General features: G+C 52.8%; 1 protein-coding gene across 3 annotated transcripts in view; it reads left to right on the forward strand.

The window, feature by feature from the left end:
* The first annotated feature begins 7,016 nt into the window (after positions 1-7,016).
* ZNF618 (zinc finger protein 618) overlaps positions 7,017-13,634 on the forward strand; it is a 166,919-nt gene continuing 160,301 nt past the window's right edge. For all 3 annotated transcript variants that reach the window (XM_066580007.1, XM_066580008.1, XM_066580009.1), the window contains exon 1: positions 7,017-7,113. The gene's annotated coding sequence lies outside the window, so the exon portion shown is untranslated. The remainder of the gene's footprint in view (positions 7,114-13,634) is intronic.

Here is a 13,634-nt window from a genome sequence, read left to right on the forward strand (position 1 = left end):
CACCGATAAAAACTACAGATCGCCACACAAAAAACAAGCCCTTACACGGCCGCGTCGACGGAAAATAAAAAAGTTATGACTTTTGATAAGCGGAGAAGAAAATCCGCCAAAAATTGTTGCGTCCTTAAGCCCAAAATAGGCCGTGTCATGAAGGGGTTAAACAACAAGTCCCAGCATGCCACCCCTGCTGAAGTCAGGGGGTGCTGGGAGTTGTAGGTTACAGAGGGGTGCAGTGGAAGCAGAGAGGTGGCCTGGTGGTGATGCAGAGGGGCCGATTCTTCTCTAGATCATCGGGTGACGTGATGCAATAATACAGCCTTCCCATAAAGTCCAATTACAGACCGTGTATGAAGCAGTACATGTATTCGGCCACAAGGTGGTGCTGTTTGCACCTTCATGCTGAAGAAACCCAACAGGTTCGTATTTTATGTGATGGAACTTTTCCAGGTGGAGGACACAAGTTACGGCTACCGCCAAGCTGGCAGCGCGTCCGAGGGGCGTCCGAGGGCATCTGTAGCCCCATATACGGACCACCCACACACTGAATTCTCATCTGTGATACGGACAAGAACAGGACATGCAATGAGTTTTTTGATGGTCCGCATGAAAAACTGAAGTCTAGTCCCAAAGTGGATAAAGGTCTGTGTGCTGTCTGTGAATTAAAGAGTTAAACTATGAATCCCGAGCCGCCCACAGTGCCCACCACATGGAACCCAGTAGAGGCGGCGGGCAGCTGACCTCTCAGCCACTCTCAGGCTTCAGCAGCCATAGGAGAATCACCATTGTAGCCTGTGAGTGGCTGGGCGGGCAGCTGCACAGTGAATGGCACATGACCAACCGCCGGTGGGCAGTGTGACCATCACACATATCCTACTCCATACACTGTACATTACCATCACACATACCATCCTCCATACACTGTACATTACCATCACACATACCATCCTCCATACACTGTACATTACCATCACACATACCATCCTCCATACACTGTACATTACCATCACACATACCATCCTCCATACACTGTACATTACCATCACACATATCATCCTCCATACACTGTACATTACCATCACACATATCCTACATACACTGAAAATTATCATCGCACATACCATCCTCCATACACTGTACATTACGATCACATGTATCATCCTCCACACACTGTACATTACCATCACACATATCCTACATACACTGAAAATTATCATCGCACATACCATCCTCCATACACTGTATTTTACCATCACACATATCATCCTCTATATACTGTACATTACCATCACACATATCATCCTCCATACACTGTACATTACCATCACACATCATCCTCCAAACACTGTACATTACTGTCACACATAACATCCTCCATACACTGTACATTACCATCACACATATCATCCTCCATACACTGTACATTATCATCACACATAACATTCTCCATACACTGTACATTACCATCACACATACCATCCTCCATACACTACATTACCATCACACATACCATCCTCAATACACTGTACACCACCATCACACATATCATCCTCCATACACTGTACATCACCATCACACATACCATCCTCAATACACTGTACATTACCATCACACATATCATCCTCCATACACTGTACATCACCATCACACATATCATCCCCCATACACTGTACATTACCATCACACATACCATCCTCCATACACTGTACATTACCATCACACATATCATCCTCCATACACTGTACATTACCATCACACATATCATCCTCCACACACTGTACATTACCATCACACATATCATCCTCCACACACTGTACATTACCATCACACATATCATCCCCCATACACTGTACATTACCATCACACATATCATCCTCCATACACTGTACATTACCATCACACATATCATCCTCCATACACTGTACATTACCATCACACATATCATCCTCCATACACTGTACATTACCATCACACATATCATCCTCCATACACTGTACATTACCATCACACATATCATCCTCCACACACTGTACATTACCATCACACATATCATCCCCCATACACTGTACATTACCATCACACATATCATCCTCCATACACTGTACATCACCATCACACATATCATCCCCCATACACTGTACATTACCATCACACATATCATCCTCCATACACTGTACATTATCATCACACATATCATCCTCCATACACTGTACATTACCATCACACATACCATCCTCAATACACTGTACATTACCATCACACATATCATCCTCCATACACTGTATATCACCATCACACATATCCTCCACACACTGTACATTACCATCACACATATCATCCCCCATACACTGTATATCACCATCACACATATCCTCCACACACTGTACATTACCATCACACATATCATCCTCCATACACTGTACATCACCATCACACATATCATTCCCCATACACTGTACATTACCATCACACATATCATCCTCCATACACTGTACATTATCATCACACATAACATTCTCCATACACTGTACATTACCATCACACATACCATCCTCCATACACTACATTACCATCACACATACCATCCTCAATACACTGTACACCACCATCACACATATCATCCTCCATACACTGTACATCACCATCACACATACCATCCTCAATACACTGTACATTACCATCACACATATCATCCTCCATACACTGTACATCACCATCACACATATCATCCCCCATACACTGTACATTACCATCACACATATCATCCTCCATACACTGTACATTACCATCACACATATCATCCTCCATACACTGTACATTACCATCACACATATCATCCTCCATACACTGTACATTACCATCACACATATCATCCTCCATACACTGTACATTACCATCACACATATCATCCTCCACACACTGTACATTACCATCACACATATCATCCTCCACACACTGTACATTACCATCACACATATCATCCCCCATACACTGTACATTACCATCACACATATCATCCTCCATACACTGTACATCACCATCACACATATCATCCCCCATACACTGTACATTACCATCACACATATCATCCTCCATACACTGTACATTATCATCACACATATCATCCTCCATACACTGTACATTACCATCACACATACCATCCTCAATACACTGTACATTACCATCACACATATCATCCTCCATACACTGTATATCACCATCACACATATCCTCCACACACTGTACATTACCATCACACATATCATCCCCCATACACTGTATATCACCATCACACATATCCTCCACACACTGTACATTACCATCACACATATCATCCTCCATACACTGTACATCACATCACACATATCATCCCCCATACACTGTACATTACCATCACACATATCATCCTCCATACACTATACATCACCATCACGCAAACCATCCTCCATACACTGTACATCACCATCACACATATCATCCTCCATACACTATACATAACCATCACACATATCATCCTCAATACACTGTACATCACCATCACACATATCATCCTCCATACACTGTACATTACCATCACACATATCCTCCACACACTGTACATTACCATCACACATATCATCCTCCATACACTGTACATCACCATCACACATATCATCCTCCATACACTGTACATTGCCATCACACATATCCTCCACACACTGTACATTACCATCACACATATCATCCTCCATACACTGTACATTACCATCACACATATCATCCTCCATACACTGTACATTACCATCACACATATCATCCTCCACACACTGTACATTACCATCACACATATCATCCTCCATACACTGTACATTCCCATCACACATATCATCCTCCATACACTGTACATTCCCATCACACATATCATCCTCCATACACTGTACAGTCCCATCACACATATCATCCTCCATACACTGTACATTACCATCAGACATATCATCCTCCATACACTGTACATTACCATCACACATACCATCCTCCATACACTGTATATCACCATCACACATATCCTACATACACTGTACATTACCATCACACATATCATCCCCCATACACTGTATATCACCATCACACATATCCTCCACACACTGTACATTACCATCACACATATCATCCTCCATACACTGTACATTACCATCACACATATCATCCTCCACACACTGTACATTATCATCACACATATCATCCTCCATACACTGTACATTACCATCACACATATCATCCTCCATACACTGTACAGTCCCATCACACATATCATCCTCCATACACTGTACATTACCATCAGACATACCATCCTCCATACACTGTACATTACCATCACACATATCATCCTCCATACACTGTACATTACCATCACACATATCATCCTCCATACACTGTACATTACCATCACACATATCATCCTCCATACACTGTACATTACCATCAGAAATACCATCCTCCATACACTGTATGTTACCATCACACATATCATCCACCATACACTGTATGTTACCATCACACATATCATCCTCCATACACTGTACATTCCCATCACACATATCATCCCCCATACACTGTACATTACTGTCACACATATCATCCACCATACACTGTATGTTACCATCACACATATCATCCTCCATACACTGTACATTCCGTTCACACATATCATCCTCCATACACTGTACATTACCATCACACATATCATCCTCCATACACTGTACATTAGCATCACACATATCATCCTCCATACACTATATCACCATCACACATACCATCCTCCATACACTATACATCACCATCACACATACCATCCTCCATACACTATATCACCATCACACATATCATCCTCCATACACTGTACATTCCCATCACACATATCATCCTCCATACACTGTACATTCCCATCACACATATCATCCTCCATACACTGTACATTCCCATCACACATATCATCCTCCATACACTGTACATTCCCATCACACATATCATCCTCCATACACTGTACATTACCATCACACATATCATCCTCCATACACTGTACATCACCATCACACATATCATCCTCCATACACTGTACATCACCATCACACATATCATCCTCCACACACTGTACATCACCATCACACATATCATCCTCCATACACTGTATATCACCATCACACATATCATCCTCCATACACTGTACATTAAACATCACACACATCATCCTCCATACACTGTACATTACCATCAGACATACCATCCTCCATACACTGTACATTCCCATCACACATATCATCCTCCATACACTGTACATCACCATCACACATATCATCCTCCACACACTGTACATCACCATCACACATATCATCCTCCATACACTGTACATTACCATCACACATATCATCCTCCATACACTGTACATTACCATCACACATATCATCCTCCATACACTGTATATCACCATCACACATATCATCCCCCATACACTGTACATTCCCATCACACATATCATCCTCCATACACTGTACATTACCATCACACATATCATCCTCCATGTACTATACATTCCCATCACACATATCCTACATACACTGTACATCACCATCACACATATCATCCTCCATACACTGTACATTACCATCACACATATCCTACATACACTGAAAATTATCATTGCACATACCATCCTCCATACACTGTATTTTACCATCACACATATCATCCTCTATATACTGTACATTACCATCACACATATCATCCTCCATACACTGTACATTCCCATCACACATATCATCCTCCATACACTGTATATCACCATCACACATATCATCCTCCATACACTGTACATTACCATCACACATATCATCCTCCATACACTGTACATTACCATCACACATATCCTACATACACTGTACATCACCATCACACATATCATCCTCCATACACTGTACATTACCATCACACATATCATCCTCCATACACTGTACATTACCATCACACATATCCTACATACACTGTACATCACCATCACACATATCATCCTCCATACACTGTACATTACCATCACACATATCCACCTCCATACACTGTACATTACCATCACACATATCATCCTCCATACACTGTACATTCCCATCACACATATCATCCTCCATACACTGTATATCACCATCACACATATCATCCTCCATACACTGTACATTACCATCACACATATCATCCTCCATACACTGTACATTACCATCACACATATCCTACATACACTGTACATCACCATCACACATATCATCCTCCATACACTGTACATTACCATCACACATATCATCCTCCATACACTGTACATTACCATCACACATATCCTACATACACTGTACATCACCATCACACATATCATCCTCCATACACTGTACATTACCATCACACATATCCACCTCCATACACTGTACATTACCATCACACATATCATCCTCCATACACTGTACATTCCCATCACACATATCATCCTCCATACACTGTACATTACCATCACACATATCATCCCCCATACACTGTACATTCCCATCACACATATCATCCTCCACACACTGTACATTACCATCACACATATCATCCTCCATACACTGTACATTCCCATCACACATATCATCCTCCATACACTGTACATTACCATCACACATATCATCCCCCATACACTGTACATTACCATCACACATACATCCTCCATACACTGTACATTACCATCACACATATCATCCCCCATACACTGTACATCACCATCACACATATCATCCTCCATACACTGTATATCACCATCACACATACATCCTCCATACACTGTACATTCCCATCACACATATCATCCTCCATACACTGTACATCACCATCACACATATCATCCTCCATCCTCTCCACGTTCCCATCACACCGCGGCCCCCGTACATGCAGTGACATCCCGGCGACCCTCCTCCTCTCTCTCCTCCTCCGGCCTCCTCCCGTCTCTCCGTCTCCTCCCCCTACAGCCGATCCGCTCAACTCTCCCGGGCCGAGACTGCCAGGGAGCCGGGGACTGATCGCCTGCAGCCGGCCGCGGAGCCGCCCCTGCACCCCTGCCAGGTAGGACCGGCGGCCCTGCTGCTCGGCGGCGCCCCCTGTGTGTGCGGGGGGTACAGTGCAGCCTGCCTGCTCAGCCCTGCTAGCCGTGGGGTCCGCGCCGGCTGTGAGTGGGGGAGGGGGCCGCGCCGGCTGCCCGGGGGTCTCTGCAGGGACCCCGCTGCCCGGCTCGCCCGCCCCTCCCCCCGCCGTGCCCGCTTTGCCCATTTTTCATATTGCAAATAAAAGATCCCCAACGTGCAGAAATCCGTGCGGCGCTCCGGCGGGTGCGGGGGCCCCGGGGGCTGCAGGGGCCACTCCTCCGGCCCGGGGGCCCCTCCTCCCGCGCAGGCCGCCGACCTCTCCGCTCTCAATTTTTTCCAATTTTTCCCTGATTTGTGTGATTGGCATAGCGCCACCTGCCGGCGAGAGCTGGGACTGCAGCCGCCGGAGCCCCGCGGAGGGGCCAAACTTTACAGCGGCCGTGGGGGTCCTCGGGGGTCTGCGGGATGTCGGGCGGCGCTGCAGGAGGCGAGAAGGACATCTATTCCTGCAGAGAGGACCGCCGGGGAGCTGCAGCCTGCTGACACTTGTAGTACTTGTACTGGTGGGGGGTACGGTGGTCCCGCCGGGGGCTCCTGCTGATACTTGTAGTACTTGTACTGGTGGGGGGTGCGGTGGTCCCGCCGGGGGCTCCTGCTGATACTTGTAGTACTTGTACTGGTGGGGGGTGCGGTGGTCCCGCCGGGGGCTCCTGCTGATACTTGTAGTACTTGTACTGGTGGGGGGTGCGGTGGTCCCGCCCGGGGCTCCTGCTGATACTTGTAGTACTTGTACTGGTGGGGGGTGCGGTGGTCCCGCCGGGGGCTCCTGCTGATACTTGTAGTACTTGTACTGGTGGGGGGTGCGGTGGTCCCGCCGGGGGCTCCTGCTGATACTTGTAGTACTTGTACTGGTGGGGGGTGCGGTGGTCCCGCCGGGGGCCCCTGCTGATACTTGTAGTACTTGTACTGGTGGGGGGCGCGGTGGTCCCGCCGGGGGCTCCTGCTGATACTTGTAGTACTTGTACTGGTGGGGGGTGCGGTGGTCCCGCCGGGGGCTCCTGCTGATACTTGTAGTACTTGTACTGGTGGGGGGTGCGGTGGTCCCGCCGGGGGCTCCTGCTGATACTTGTAGTACTTGTACTGGTGTCGGGGGGTGCGGTGGTCCCGCCGGGGGCTCCTGCTGATACTTGTAGTACTTGTACTGGTGGGGGGTGCGGTGGTCCCGCCGGGGGCTCCTGCTGATACTTGTAGTACTTGTACTGGTGGGGGGTGCGGTGGTCCCGCCGGGGGCTCCTGCTGATACTTGTAGTACTTGTACTGGTGGGGGGTGCGGTGGTCCCTCCGGGGGCTCCTGCTGATACTTGTAGTACTTGTACTGGTGGGGGGTGCGGTGGTCCCGCCGGAGGCTCCTGCTGATACTTGTAGTACTTGTACTGGTGGGGGGTGCGGTGGTCCCGCCGGGGGCTCCTGCTGATACTTGTAGTACTTGTACTGGTGGGGGGGTGCGGTGGTCCCGCCGGGGGCTCCTGCTGATACTTGTAGTACTTGTACTGGTGGGGGGTGCGGTGGTCCCGCCGGGGGCTCCTGCTGATACTTGTAGTACTTGTACTGGTGGGGGGTGCGGTGGTCCCGCCGGGGGCTCCTGCTGATACTTGTAGTACTTGTACTGGTGGGGGGTGCGGTGGTCCCGCCGGGGGCTCCTGCTGATACTTGTAGTACTTGTACTGGTGGGGGGTGCGGTGGTCCCGCCGGGGGCTCCTGCTGATACTTGTAGTACTTGTACTGGTGGGGGGTGCGGTGGTCCCGCCGGAGGCTCCTGCTGATACTTGTAGTACTTGTACTGGTGGGGGGTGCGGTGGTCCCGCCGGGGGCTCCTGCTGATACTTGTAGTACTTGTACTGGTGGGGGGTGCGGTGGTCCCGCCGGGGGCTCCTGCTGATACTTGTAGTACTTGTACTGGTGGGGGGTGCGGTGGTCCCGCCGGGGGCTCCTGCTGATACTTGTAGTACTTGTACTGGTGGGGGGTGCGGTGGTCCCGCCGGGGGCTCCTGCTGATACTTGTAGTACTTGTACTGGTGGGGGGTGCGGTGGTCCCGCCGGGGGCTCCTGCTGGTACTTGTAGTACTTGTACTGGTGGGGGGTGCGGTGGTCCCGCCGGGGGCTCCTGCTGATACTTGTAGTACTTGTACTGGTGGGGGGTGCGGTGGTCCCGCCGGAGGCTCTTGCTGATACTTGTAGTACTTGTACTGGTGGGGGGTGCGGTGGTCCCGCCGGGGGCTCCTGCTGATACTTGTAGTACTTGTACTGGGGTGGGGGGTGCGGTGGTCCCGCCGGGGGCTCCTGCTGATACTTGTAGTACTTGTACTGGTGGGGGGTGCGGTGGTCCCGCCGGGGGCTCCTGCTGATACTTGTAGTACTTGTACTGGTGTTGGGGGGTGCGGTGGTCCCGCCGGGGGCTCCTGCTGATACTTGTAGTACTTGTACTGGGGTGGGGGGTGCGGTGGTCCCGCCGGGGGCTCCTGCTGATACTTGTAGTACTTGTACTGGTGGGGGGTGCGGTGTTCCCGCCGGGGGCTCCTGCTGATACTTGTAGTACTTGTACTGGTGTTGGGGGGTGCGGTGGTCCCGCCGGAGGCTCCTGCCGATACTTGTAGTACTTGTACTGGGGTGGGGGGTGCGGTGGTCCCGCCGGGGGCTCCTGCTGATACTTGTAGTACTTGTACTGGTGGGGGGTGCGGTGTTCCCGCCGGAGGCTCCTGCCGATACTTGTAGTACTTGTACTGGGGTGGGGGGTGCGGTGGTCCCGCCGGGGGCTCCTGCTGATACTTGTAGTACTTGTACTGGTGGGGGGTGCGGTGGTCCCGCCGGGGGCTCCTGCTGATACTTGTAGTACTTGTACTGGTGGGGGGTGCGGTGGTCCCGCCGGGGGCTCCTGCTGATACTTGTAGTACTTGTACTGGTGGGGGGTGCGGTGGTCCCGCCGGGGGCTCCTGCTGATACTTGTAGTACCTGTACTGGTGGGGGGTGCGGTGGTCCCGCCGGGGGCTCCTGCTGGTACTTGTAGTACTTGTACTGGTGGGGGGTGCGGTGGTCCCGCCGGGGGCTCCTGCTGGTACTTGTAGTACTTGTACTGGTGGGGGGTGCGGTGGTCCCGCCGGGGGCTCCTGCTGATACTTGTAGTACTTGTACTGGTGGGGGGTGCGGTGGTCCCGCCGGGGGCTCCTGCTGATACTTGCAGTACTTGTACTGGTGGGGGGTGCGGTGGTCCCGCCGGGGGCTCCTGCTGATACTTGTAGTACTTGTACTGGTGGGGGGTGCGGTGGTCCCGCCGGGGGCTCCTGCTGATACTTGTAGTACTTGTACTGGTGGGGGGTGCGGTGGTCCCGCCGGGGGCTCCTGCTGATACTTGTAGTACTTGTACTGGTGGGGGGTGCGGTGGTCCTGCCGGGGGCTCCTGCTGATACTTGTAGTACTTGTACTGGTGGGGGGTGCGGTGGTCCCGCCGGAGGCTCCTGCTGATACTTGTAGTACTTGTTCTTGGGGGGGGGCGCGGTGGTCCCGCCGGAGGCTCCTGCTGATACTTGTAGTACTTGTACTGGTGGGGGGTGCGGTGGTCCCGCCGGGGGCTCCTGCTGATACTTGTAGTACTTGTACTGGTGGGGGGTGCGGTGGTCCCGCCGGAGGCTCCTGCTGATACTTGTAGTACTTGTACTGGTGGGGGGTGCGGTGGTCCCGCCGGGGGCTCCTGCTGATACTTGTAGTACTTGTACTGGTGGGGGGTGCGGTGGTCCCGCCGGGGGCTCCTGCTGATACTTGTAGTACTTGTACTGGTGGGGGGTGCGGTGGTCCCGCCGGGGGCTCCTGCTGATACTTGTAGTACTTGTACTGGTGGGGGGTGCGGTGGTCCCGCCGGGGGCTCCTGCTGGTACTTGTAGTACTTGTACTGGTGGGGGGTGCGGTGGTCCCGCCGGGGGCTCCTGCTGATACTTGTAGTACTTGTACTGGGGTGGGGGGTGCGGTGGTCCCGCCGGGGGCTCCTGCTGATACTTGTAGTACTTGTACTGGTGGGGGGTGCGGTGGTCCCGCCGGGGGCTCCTGCTGATACTTGTAGTACTTGTACTGGTGGGGGTGCGGTGGTCCCGCCGGGGGCTCCTGCTGATACTTGTAGTACTTGTACTGGTGGGGGGTGCGGTGGTCCCGCCGGGGGCTCCTGCTGATACTTGTAGTACTTGTACTGGTGGGGGGTGCGGTGGTCCCTCCGGAGGCTCCTGCTGATACTTGTAGTACTTGTACTGGTGGGGGGTGCGGTGGTCCCGCCGGGGGCTCCTGCTGATACTTGTAGTACTTGTACTGGTGGGGGGTGCGGTGGTCCCGCCGGGGGCTCCTGCTGATACTTGTAGTACTTGTACTGGTGGGGGGTGCGGTGGTCCCGCCGGGGGCTCCTGCTGATACTTGTAGTACTTGTACTGGTGGGGGGTGCGGTGGTCCCGCCGGGGGCTCCTGCTGATACTTGTAGTACTTGTACTGGTGGGGGGTGCGGTGGTCCCGCCGGGGGCTCCTGCTGATACTTGTAGTACTTGTACTGGTGGGGGGTGCGGTGGTCCCGCCGGGGGCTCCTGCTGATACTTGTAGTACTTGTACTGGTGGGGGGGGCGGTGGTCCCGCCGGGGGCTCCTGCTGATACTTGTAGTACTTGTACTGGTGGGGGGTGCGGTGGTCCCGCCGGGGGCTCCTGCTGATACTTGTAGTACTTGTACTGGTGGGGGGTGCGGTGGTCCCGCCGGGGGCTCCTGCTGATACTTGTAGTACTTGTACTGGTGGGGGGTGCGGTGGTCCCGCCGGAGGCTCCTGCTGATACTTGTAGTACTTGTACTGGTGGGGGGTGCGGTGGTCCCGCCGGGGGCTCCTGCTGATACTTGTAGTACTTGTACTGGTGGGGGGTGCGGTGGTCCCGCCGGGGGCTCCTGCTGATACTTGTAGTACTTGTACTGGTGGGGGGTGCGGTGGTCCCGCCGGGGGCTCCTGCTGATACTTGTAGTACTTGTACTGGTGGGGGGTGCGGTGGTCCCGCCGGGGGCTCCTGCTGATACTTGTAGTACTTGTACTGGTGGGGGGTGCGGTGGTCCCGCCGGGGGCTCCTGCTGATACTTGTAGTACTTGTACTGGTGGGGGGTGCGGTGGTCCCGCCGGGGGCTCCTGCTGGTACTTGTAGTACTTGTACTGGTGGGGGGTGCGGTGGTCCCGCCGGGGGTCCTGCTGATACTTGTAGTACTTGTACTGGTGGGGGGTGCGGTGGTCCCGCCGGAGGCTCCTGCTGATACTTGTAGTACTTGTACTGGTGGGGGGTGCGGTGGTCCCGCCGGGGGCTCCTGCTGATACTTGTAGTACTTGTACTGGTGGGGGGTGCGGTGGTCCCGCCGGGGGCTCCTGCTGATACTTGTAGTACTTGTACTGGTGGGGGGTGCGGTGGTCCCGCCGGGGGCTCCTGCTGATACTTGTAGTACTTGTACTGGTGGGGGGTGCGGTGGTCCCGCCGGGGGTCCTGCTGATACTTGTAGTACTTGTACTGGTGGGGGGTGCGGTGGTCCCGCCGGAGGCTCCTGCTGATACTTGTAGTACTTGTACTGGTGGGGGGTGCGGTGGTCCCGCCGGGGGCTCCTGCTGATACTTGTAGTACTTGTACTGGTGGGGGGTGCGGTGGTCCCGCCGGGGGCTCCTGCTGATACTTGTAGTACTTGTACTGGTGGGGGGTGCGGTGGTCCCGCCGGGGGCTCCTGCTGATACTTGTAGTACTTGTACTGGTGGGGGGTGCGGTGGTCCCGCCGGGGGCTCCTGCTGATACTTGTAGTACTTGTACTGGTGGGGGGTGCGGTGGTCCCGCCGGGGCTCCTGCTGATACTTGTAGTACTTGTACTGGTGGGGGGTGCGGTGGTCCCGCCGGGGGCTCCTGCTGATACTTGTAGTACTTGTACTGGTGGGGGGTGCGGTGGTCCCGCCGGGGGCTCCTGCTGATACTTGTAGTACTTGTACTGGTGGGGGGTGCGGTGGTCCCGCCGGGGGCTCCTGCTGATACTTGTAGTACTTGTACTGGTGGGGGGTGCGGTGGTCCCGCCGGGGGCTCCTGCTGATACTTGTAGTACTTGTACTGGTGGGGGGTGCGGTGGTCCCGCCGGGGGCTCCTGCTGATACTTGTAGTACTTGTACTGGTGGGGGGTGCGGTGGTCCCGCCGGGGGCTCCTGCTGATACTTGTAGTACTTGTACTGGTGGGGGGTGCGGTGGTCCCGCCGGGGGCTCCTGCTGATACTTGTAGTACTTGTACTGGTGGGGGGTGCGGTGGTCCCGCCGGGGGCTCCTGCTGATACTTGTAGTACTTGTACTGGTGGGGGGTGCGGTGGTCCCGCCGGGGGCTCCTGCTGATACTTGTAGTACTTGTACTGGTGGGGGGTGCGGTGGTCCCGCCGGGGGCTCCTGCCTGATACTTGTAGTACTTGTACTGGTGA

This window comes from Eleutherodactylus coqui, chromosome 10 (genome assembly GCF_035609145.1).
Source record: "Eleutherodactylus coqui strain aEleCoq1 chromosome 10, aEleCoq1.hap1, whole genome shotgun sequence".
Taxonomy (NCBI): Eukaryota; Metazoa; Chordata; class Amphibia; order Anura; family Eleutherodactylidae; genus Eleutherodactylus; species Eleutherodactylus coqui.